We start from the raw sequence: 226 nt of genomic DNA on the forward strand, positions 1-226 counted from the left end.
TAAATATATTTGTAAAACAGACAGACAGACGTAAAGGGTGCCCAGTAGCATTGATTTATTAAAAAAAAAAAAAAAAAAAAAAGGGCACTTCGGAGTGTAAGGACAAAAAGTGTTTCTAGTGGGAAGACGCACGACTCGCCGTCGCTTTCTCTCACTGAGCAAAGAGCGAGAGTCTTACATGACATGCAGAATTGATGCACTACATGTAAACAATATACTTTGTTGT

Source organism: Sinocyclocheilus grahami, unplaced genomic scaffold (genome assembly GCF_001515645.1).
Source record: "Sinocyclocheilus grahami isolate Dianchi unplaced genomic scaffold, SAMN03320097.WGS_v1.1 scaffold5256.1, whole genome shotgun sequence".
Lineage (NCBI taxonomy): Eukaryota > Metazoa > Chordata > Actinopteri > Cypriniformes > Cyprinidae > Sinocyclocheilus > Sinocyclocheilus grahami.